The following is a 10,635-nucleotide window of genomic DNA, read 5'->3' as shown; positions in this document are numbered from 1 at the left end:
TTGAGACAGGACTATCGCAGACAGTACCGTCCACAGAATCTAAATCTAAACCAAAACATTTCTATTTTTCATTTCTGGTTTTGAAATTATCAAGGTCTCAAATTCCACTCGCGACTGTTGGAAAGCTTATTTTTCTTTTGCTGTTATTCCTTTTTTTAAAGTATCATTTTATTAACGTTTCACACTATCTTGTCATTTCGAATTTCCTGGCGGCTGCTTGGGGTAAATCCCAAACAAACTTTAAAGGAAGAGACAGATTGCTTTCTAAAGAATTTTCTTGAGAAAGTAAACGAAATTTGCGTGATGCGAGAGCCATATTAGGAAGAATACTCCTACGCAGAAGGCTTGATAAAAATAGAATGGTTATCAATTTATTTAAAATATGTATTCAAAGGGTTGGGTTTAGTTGACATATTTTTTCGAAAATATCATTTTTTTAAAAATTTTTTAAAATAAATTTATTTTTTAAATAATAAATCTTTTTGAGAAGAAGTCTGATTTTATTTAAGTTTAATTTTCAGAAAGAAGTTGAAGAGTTTATATTCTTTTTTTCAGCCAGTGGAAATGGTCTCCTCGAAACTTTCTCGAATACTCACTAATAAGGCTTTACTTCTTCTATTCTGTCCCTGATAAAAATTGAAAATTTTTAGCAATGCCGTGAACGCCACATGTACTCAGATTTTTATTTTCAGAGTCCTGTTCATTAACATTTTGTGTTTACTTAAGAAAATTGAATATACATTTTTGATTTCTCTTTTTTCGACTGACTGAAACCAAAAGAAATTCGGAACTACAATTTACGTAACAAGATCATACACAAAATTTTATTCTTATTATTTTATCTAATTTTATCTTATTTATTTTTTTATCTTTTATTATTTGTATATTAATTTTTTTCTTGAATATTTTTGTGTGATCTTTGTTACATATATATGAATGTACAAATTGACAGAATATCAACCCATGCATGTAACCCCGTGATGTAAGATCAAATTTTGATACAAATTTACCTTTTAATGCTAAAACCTTGCACCAAATTTTTTCGGTCTAATTTTTTTTTTTTTGGATTTTGTAGCTACAGAATTCTCTTGTACACGGATAGACAGACAGACTCACTTCTTGGATTTCGTCAAAAATTTGTGAGAAATTTATAAATCTAATGGCAAGTGTGATAGCAAATTTTATCCCTTTGGATAAAAAATTTTTTTCAGATAAATGAATAAAATTTAGATAGACAGACATAATTCCAAAAATGTGTTTTCGAATTCAGGAAGGTCTGAAATGTGGAGCTTTGTTAAAATATTATGATCCAATTTTCTTACGTCTATAATAGTTTGTGCCCTTTAACTATTTTGTGTGCTATAATCTTTGTGTACTTTGTATACGAAAAAGTAAAAATGTTTGTATTTTACTTTACAGGTTTAAAATTTTTACATTCCGAGACTTAAAATGATCTATCCACCCAAAAAAATCTACACATCTTTATTTAAACACAAAATATCGGGAAAATATGTGGAAGGCATACATTTTATTAACAGAATATATTATTATTGTGATTCACATGTTTGGAGATTCTAAAACTTCTCAACTTACATTTGAAGGCTTATTTATGAAATCATTTGAAAAATTATTTTTATAATGAATTGTTTCAAAATTTCCTATTAATCAGATTTTGAGTTTGAAATTCATGTAATATTTACGTGAATAAATTTATTATCGTTTATAAAATAATATTAACAGATTCCCTGACAAGACTCACGGTTGTGATTCACATCTTGGATTTAATTAAATCGCACCTTTTCTTCCATCTCTTAATTAGATAGTAGTTATTAATCGTAAGCATTAGTTAAATGACGTCAGCAGTAGCCAACGTATTAAAAATCAATTTACGAAATCTAACATCAATATTAATTAGATTCTACATAAATCTAGACAATATTTCTTTTAGATCTTGTATATATTGAAAATAAGAGCAGTGTAAATTGCAGTATAATTTCAAAGCAGTGTAAAAAATTAAATTTTCATGGAATCTTAAAATTACTGGCATTGCAAACCAAAAGTTATTCAGGATTATGTTCAAATTCGGAAGACAGAATTGTCGATGAAGAAATTGGTGATATATTTCACTGTTTATAGAAAATCAAAACTCCAATCAAAAGATGATGTTAGCATTAATTTAATGTTATTTTTAACTGCTTCAAATTAAAAATTATTTATAATTTGTGATAAATCCTATCTTGTTTCAAGAATCACTTTTGAATCTAAACGAATACCAATAAGACTCATTTACAAGTTTAATATCTTGTTATTGTTTATGGCACTTGTTATAGACAAGCCGCTGACAAAGTCAGTGATTTTAAGCCGAGTTTTAGCGTCTCTTGTTTTAGTAGCGCCATCTAGTATCAAGAGTACGTCTTAGCTACTCATTCGTCACAGCCTTTTTCAAGGAGCGGACTTTATTCATACATTTCATTCACTAATCAATAGATCATAATTTCGATCTGAAACAGAGAACGATCATCTCTCATCCAATACCCTCAGTGGTATTGTGTCGACTTGCAAGACTTTGTGGCCACGACAGATTTATACGCGCACCAATCACCAAATACACGGAGAGTTTAATATCTTTGTGATATAGAACAATTATTAATTCAATGAAGCCATTCGAAATCTTATTTTATTATTTCGTTCTGTATATTTATTCGTATAATTTTTTTTAATATTTAATTAATATAAGATATTATTATTGCAATTAATAATAATTCATTTTATAATTTAATAACTTTTTTAAGTCCAACTGTTGAAGGAAAGTCATTTATTTTTTCAGAATTAGATTAAAAAATTTTTTTCGCCACATTGAAGTTGTCTAAATAAAGAATACTAAAAAAAATTAATAATTTTGCTTTATTAAAAACTGGTGATTCTATTTTCTTCTATAAATATAATAAATTTAGATCTTATTTATACTTATGCTTTCTTAGCATAAGTATATTATACAAATTAAAAACTTATATAGTTTTACCAATGAATTTAATTAAATCTGAATTTACCAAAAAACAAACACCTTTGTTTTTTGAGTGTTAATTAATTTTAATTGAAGTTAATTAAGTTTCTTTTCTACAAAATTCCAAATTCATCTTTATTTTTTTTTTTCAAAATGAAAAAAAAAAATCTAGAAAAATTGAAGATCAACTGTATTTCTTGGAAATAAATTACTTAACAATTTTTAATTTTAAATATGTTTAAATGTTAAATTAATATTTTGCTAATATCATCAATCTTATTTAAGCTTTAACAAAATAACAGTAAGTTTGGAACAGATGCATAATTTGAAGACAGATATTTGATTGCTTAAATTTATGACTACAATAAAAACTGAAGGGAGGCGTTCACTTTGAATGTTCTTAACGATTATTAATGGCAATGAAACACGTTCTTTCAATTTTAACCTTAACTACGCCCTTGGGTCAGAATGAGTTGGGTTTGATTAATTGATTTTCGCCTTCTTGGAACTTCTGCACTATTTCTTGAATGAATCATGGTGGGATTTTCTTTCCATTAGGTTTGGAAATAAGTATTTTATGAGCTAAAGAAGCATTGAACTCATTATGAAAAAAGAAGTGATTAAAAACAAATAACAAAATCGATCAAGATGTGATAGATGATTATGATTGCATTATTAAATGATCTTGCCATTTTTTTTTTATTTTTAATGCATTTTAATGATTAATAAATACGTTAAACACATTTATTACAATCAGCTAATGAAAATTGAGATCCTAATGATCTTAAAATGGATATCCATAGGTTTAATCTTTTGCACTCAGAAAAGTAATTCGATGCACAATTATTCAGTTATCACAAGGACTTGCTTATTGCTATGAAAAAAAAAAACTTTTTATTATAGTTTAAGTTGAATTTTACCGAAAAATAAATCTACATCTTCTTACCATTTTTTAGGTACTTTTTTAAAATTCTAAATTAAAATAAATAAATAAATAAAACGTCAAAATGATGCACCATCTTGAACGGTGAGTGAGAGGCACCATGCAAAGAGTTGCACCGTGCAAAGAGTTAAAAGTGCCCAGTGGCCAAATCATAATGCATTAAAGTACCATTTATACGTCTTTCAAGAAACTAATGTAGAACTTCGCAGAAATAAAATGTCAAAATTTTTATAATTTATCTTTGATTATTACAAATTTTGTGTCGCTAATGAAATTAATTTAAAAGTGATAATGTTAAAGGTTTTTGAAAATAACACTTGTATATTATTTACAAAATTGAAAAGAATAATTACATTTAAAGTTAAATAATTATCATAAGAGTGAGAAAAATCGCACCTTTATTGCATACACATTTTAAGCACTTATTTTAGGGTTTTTTTTTTTCATTTTATATGATTTATGAGTATATAGGTATACATGTAAGGGGAAAAAAGTCTCTTTAATCATTAATGTGTATTGTTAAACTTAATAATAATAAAAGACTTGTCAAAAAGATTAAGACTAAGATAAAAGATTAGCAATAAAGCATGTTAATTGTTAGTGAGCATTAAAAGCAGCATTATGAGTTGAATTAATTTCATTGAATTCTTTTTAGCTAGTGTTTTTGACAAATAAAATAAGTTCGAAGTTCTTTGTAAAAGTGGGATAACTTTTTCACATTCTTCTTCATTATGGTATAAATTAAAAATTAGACATAAATCTATCAATTTCGAATTATTCCAAAATCATCATGATGGTGTCACAATTGACATAATCCTCGAAAGCGACCTCTGATGTTAGAAATTACTCAGTTCTTCAACAACGAAGACGACATTATAAGCATAATTTTGTTTCATATAAACCAAGTAATTTATCACAATAATGTATGGCTATTGCATGATTATTATCACAATAATGTATGACTTATCAGGTTAAAAGTATCACAAAAGCTGACAAAATGTTATATAAGCACCCTTGAAATATGAACAACCAAATGAAATCTCTTATATGGATTAATATTCTTTTATGAGATGCAGTGATAGAGCAGATAGAAAATATCTATTCCCATAGAAGCAACTTTTTGTTACAAACATTTTTTTAAGTAAATATTTGTTTGTTCATTTTTTCTTAGCTTAGTTTAAAAGCTTAGATGCAAAGTTTGAAGACTCTTTTTATCTTGAAATACAGTAAAATAAGTATATTATAAATGGGGTATAGTATTTTATACACAAAATAAATTTCCTCTCCTTTCTGTCCCGTTTATTAGGCACTGGCGATTCCCATTAAATTCAATTATCTGGTTCTCTCTTTTAACCAGTGGTAGCTTGTATATTGGAGCCGTAGGAATGCTACAATCTATACTGTATTGCTTAGTATTGTATTAGTATTGTAATACAATATTATTACTTATTGCTAAGCAATACAATATTATTACTTATACAATATTATTATGCAATATTGTATTACTTATTGCTTTCAAAATATTCTATATTTAAACAATAAATAATATACAGGGTGTCCCTGAATCTATGGGTCAAACTGTAAGGGTAGGTAAAATATGTATAAAGATGCATTTTTTTGTATAACATTGTAGGTCGCAAATGAAAAGTTTTGGCGGTAGAGACAAAAATGCTGAGGTAATGGAATAAAAATTCTCTACTTCCGTAATATTATAATAAGTGCACAAATGTATCACCACCAACTTCGATACAGTCCTGATAATGGGGCACTCTTTTGAGGATGCTGGTGTTTCACTAAAAGTTGCTGCAAATTGAAAGTTTTTCAATGAGGTTCTCATCGGAGTCCATTACAGTGTCGTAGATACTGCATTTTCCTGCCTTGTTTGTACTTACTTGCATTTACATGTTCCGTCTACACTTTTCATTTCCGTCCCCATATTGCTACACAAAAATGCTTCTTTATATTTCATTCACCTAACCATAAAAGTTTGGTTAATGAATTCAGGGACACAATGCATTTTTAATAATAACCTTTCTTAATTAATTTTGGAATAATTTAATTATAGGCCAGTAAAATAAATAATTATATTTTTAACTTTATGTAAGTAGGACTTATCAAAGAAGTCAAGCAGTTTCTAATTTTAACTGATTTAAATTAAAAATTACATTTTAAAATAAATGCTTTCGCTTATCTTTTTGCAACCCTTATTTTCTTTTTAAAAATGTATGCAATTTTGCTTGAGGAATAAATTATTAAAGTATAAGGTTAAAATAAAAAGCGTATATAGAAATGCCTTCCGTATTTAATTACGAAAAAACTCAGTAGTACAATATTTTTATTTATAAATAATTGTCGCTGATTTTTTCCTACAAATAATTCAAATTTCAGTTTCAGGAAAAATATTTCTGCTATAGGAAATTATTTAAAATCCAGCTTTCTGTATTTTCCGAAGGAATGAAATTGTATTTCTGACAGTATATCCTTCCACAGTCAAATTGTTCAGTGAATCGAAAGCAATTTCTTACTATACATACGCAACAGCAGAAAACAATACTGGATTAAATTAGATACAATAATGCTCATAGTGAGAGAAAATTTATACGGAAAGAGACAAATCATTTTTCCAGTTTTCTTTCGACTTTTGAAACCTCTAAAATGAATGCTATTAGATTATTGTTGGATTTAGATATCGCATGCAAAATTAAATAAATCAGTGGTTATATTTAAACGCTGAAAAAAGTTGAGAAATGCCGAAGTTCCGCAATGTCCATACACAAGTCGTCCCTAACTTTAACTATCCAGAATTTTCTGTAACTTTTAAATTTATTTCTTTTCAAATGCTATCACGAAGAAATTTAAGTTCAGACATGGCCACCCAAAGCCTCGAATTACCAAAAAAAAAAGAATATTTGCCTATATGACCAGACATATTCGAATCCGACGATGGATTGAGGTATGCAAGAATTCTGTCTGTGAAAACAACAAGCCCCGGCGACAAGAATTCCCCAGGTCCCTGTCCAAAAATGGCAGAACAACAATTTTATGCAGATCGAGAGGGTAATAACCAAGCGGCGCCTTTGGTATGCCTCGCCGTGTCTTCCGCTTCTTTTTGCTCAACAACTGATGAATCCTTTCGTGACGTCATAACTTCTCGATCTTCTCCTTTTCAGATACTATATATTTTTTTTATTTCTGATCCTTCCCAAGGTCAAGGACAACTGGAAGGTACGACGGGCGCCTTCAAGAATGTTGTTCTCGTCTTACGCATGTCGCCAGGTGAGATTATAGTATTCTTCAGGTGGAAATTCCCCATGAACTGCGACAGCTATCAAGTTACGTCTGGTATCCGCGATCTTTTCAATTTTTTCCCCTTATTTTTACAACTAACCCTTACCCTCCAGGGATGGATTCCCCAAATAACATAATGCAGGGCTCCCGACCATAGCTAAACATCAATTATCCTTGGCACTTACATGGCGAGCAGATGGTTTTAAATGTTAACAAACGTCACAGCTTATGCAAAAGAACCATTTAAATAGATTTTGTTTGATGATTAAATCTTTTTCAATCATTTTTTTACAACAATAGTTCAATATTCTTTGAACTGATATTGACGTGGCAGCCCAGATTAAATATTGCGAGTGTCAAATGTTTTTGCTACTGTTTTTTAGTAAATAAAAAATCACAATTGTGTCCTTTATACATCTAATTTGAAGATTCCTTTATAAAAAAAAATCGATGAACAGAAATTTCGATAAAAAAAATTTCTCTATGCAGAAATATATATTGGTAATTTTTCATCATTTCTTTATTATTTAATTATGCATTGCTGGTTAATTTTTTTTAGATTCAAAGAATCTCTAAATATAAAAGAAATTTATTACGATCTTTATTTCACTTATATTTTTACAAATTACAACGATTTTTCAAAATTGTTGATATTGATATATCTGAAAAAAAAATACGATAATCATGATATGATATGATATGAAGAAATATGATTACCACTATGATATAAAAATGTCGATAGCAGTAAATAAAAAAATATGAAATATCGAAAGTACCGATATTTCATATTTTTTATTTAGCACTTCTTAATTTTATCCCCCTTTTTAGGTTTTTTATCTAACTGAATTCCTTTTTAATAGCTAAAAATTATCATTTAAGGGCCGTACTTAATTAAAGTAAAAATCTTACTCTTTATTAGAAAAAGGATTTATAAAATAAAGGAAATTCATCGGCATATAGTAGTGAATTGAAACATACTAATATAGGAAAAGGCGAATAAAGTAGAATCATTCAACATTCAAAATATATGCGAATGTTGCCAAATATTTTTCTTAACTTATTTGATATATCATAAAAGATTTTACTTGCGGGTTCGATAAAAAAAAGAAAAAAAGTAGCGCCGTAAGAAAGCAAAAGCTTTCATTGGGAGAGTGACTAATAACCATTCGACAATTTTTCGACCAATAACCATTACACCTAATAACTACTAAAAATAAATTTAAGATTAAAAAGCAACAACATAATTTATGTTGTATTTTTATTCCATTACTAGCCGCCTTTGGCGACCAGCCAGTTCGCCAATCTTAATGCTCGTTAAAATTTTAATAATTAACTATTTTATGTAATTCCTACTTTAATAGGTTCTTCATTAAAATATTTTAAAACTTCAAATTTCAATTCACTCAGAATATTATAAAGGCCTTCAGTCATAACGTAATCTGTATCTCTCCAATTTTCTGTTAGCTTCCGTAGAATTTATGCTTTAAATTAAAGTGGAAATGATTAATCTGCAATTAATATAATAATATTTTTTACTGAAATAAAGCATTTTTTTTTGTAATATGATTACTGAAAACAGAGTCATTGAGCATTTAAACCTTATGGGCACTAAAGAATATCTTTCTTAATTTATGTAATATCTCAAGAATTTGTCAACAAAATTTTTTCAGATTCATCTTGAGCAGGTATATTAATTAACAATGTTTAATTTTAAATGCATCAAACACTAAGGAAATAAACAGAATCGTTTAAAATAATCGGTTGAAAACAGGTTAAAAATTACTTAAAAAACGATGAACTTAAACTAACATAAATACAAATTAATTACAAAAACATACAACTAACCAAAAAATAATTTAAATCGATTCCGCTTCTGTTGAAATGTAAACAATCAGAATACAATGCGCATGCGTGAATGTTTCTACGCCAGTTGGGGTAACGCTATGTTGATTAGAAATTTTTAATTTCCTTTATTCTGTGTTATTTTAATTCAAAAGTACTTCAGAATGAATCTGAAACATGGATTAATTAACAATGTTTCATTTTAAATGCATAAAACATTAAGAAAATAAACAGAATCGTTTGAAATAATCGGCCGAAAAATGTTAGCCCTAGCCTCATTGCTGGTGGAAAAAAAAAAAAAAAAAAAAAAAAAAAAAACTGAAGCCTTATTCATTTGGCGGTGGGGAAAATGAAAGGATTTTTTTGGCGGGAAAGTTAGTTTTTAATTAATAATTAAAATTTCAAAAAAAGGGACCCCAGATGCATATTCCCGATCTCCAAGGTATACACGTACCAAATTTGGTAGCTGTAGGTCAAATGGTCTTTTCTGTTGAGCGCCAACACACACACACACACATTGAGCTTTATATATAAGTATAGATATACAAAAGAATACATAATATGCATTTTTTCCCATTATATATCACTACTCACATTTGGTGACCTCACCGGGAACAACGTTTGTGTTTAATTTCGCATAAATCTCATATGCACTATCTAATGCTCTATCTACTTCAACAAAGTATCTTTAAAAATCCAACTGTGATAAGTATTGAAGTCATATAATAGTTTTACATCTATTATGTTTATTGCGAATGGAACTTCTCTAATGGAATCTATTCCCGTGACGTCATAGAACTATTAAAAAGCATTTGGGTAAACTATATTCGAAATGCATGTTGGCTTTCGAGGTACTGAAGTTCCGATTTCCTTTATTCTTGTAAACTATTCAGGTAATTTACAGAATATATCATTATATCTGTAGCATTGAACAGTGGGAAAAATCTTCCACGTGATTAAATACTTGAGGAAACAATAAAAACGGCTTAAATTTCATTGCAACAATAAAATATATCGTTAAAAATTATAAAAGAATATTTTTTAAATTAAAAAATATCACACAGCAACAACTAAGTTGGTATCATTAAAAAATCATTTTAAAAATTTAAAAATAATGCGTAAATTATTTTGACGCAATGATTTTTTCACAACTTATAATGGAAATACTAAGAAAATTATGGTATAATATTTATTATTGAAAATAAAAAAAAGGTTCTGAATTTCACACTCTTACTCGTTTGTGTCAAAGTTGGCAGATGAATGTTAATAATATATGGAACACTAGCAGACACATATTCTTTTTATTAGCAGAGATTAATTACATAAGTAAAGTGGATTTTTGTGTTTTATGATCAATTTCTGTTATAAATTTGAATAAAAAATAGTGTTGAAAAATATAAATCTGGCATACGATCTGTCAGTAAGATTGGAGCTTCTCGTAAATCAAAGGAATTCAGTAGTTTTATATATTAAATTATGCGACAAGAAAGAACAGTAGTGATTTTTTTTCTTCTGTGTTCTGGTGAGCTATTGAAGGTTTACTCAGTTTTCTTCAAAG

This window comes from Argiope bruennichi, chromosome 1, assembly GCF_947563725.1.
Source record: "Argiope bruennichi chromosome 1, qqArgBrue1.1, whole genome shotgun sequence".
NCBI classification, from domain to species: Eukaryota; Metazoa; Arthropoda; class Arachnida; order Araneae; family Araneidae; genus Argiope; species Argiope bruennichi.
Note: the sequence above shows the minus strand (reverse complement) of the source record.